Genomic DNA, 598 nt, shown 5'->3' with positions numbered 1-598 from the left:
TGGAAATGTTTTTACAGAAACACTCAGTATCTTAAAAACTCATTTTATTTAAAAACGTTTGATGAGTGAAAACATCACTAACCAGTAAGATTAAATACTGATAAATTCTAGATGGGTTTTGTGGATATCGTAGTAGTTTCAGTGGTTAGGATCATGAGTCAGTTGAAGCTAGACCACCTCGGAAAACCCGGAAGCACTGGACGGCCGTTTCGTCCTACTACTAAGTCGCAGATATCTACCAATCTATCACGAATACTATAGTCTGTGTTACTGCGGTAATTCATTTTCTGCTTCTTATTTTTTACAGTTGTGATTGACAGTACCATATCACAGTGAAAAATTGTCACTTCTGAGCACCTCATGATGAACAAACATATCACCTCGAATGTACCCGACCGTTCTTGTGAGACACCATGCATTAAATCCCAGGAAGAACATCAATGTAGTTTGTGTCTATATCTAACGTACGTGGTTTCAAAACAGTAAGTACCACGTATTTGTACTAGCTGACTTGGTTTTTTGTGTTTGAGCACCCTCAAGGCTGTTGAATTCTTCCGTGAATGAGTTGTCATTATGGTAATCATCAAACAGCCATTGA

This window comes from Schistosoma haematobium, chromosome ZW (assembly GCF_000699445.3).
Source record: "Schistosoma haematobium chromosome ZW, whole genome shotgun sequence".
Lineage (NCBI taxonomy): Eukaryota > Metazoa > Platyhelminthes > Trematoda > Strigeidida > Schistosomatidae > Schistosoma > Schistosoma haematobium.
The sequence above is the reverse complement of the archived record's forward strand: the minus strand, read 5'-3'. Positions refer to the sequence as shown.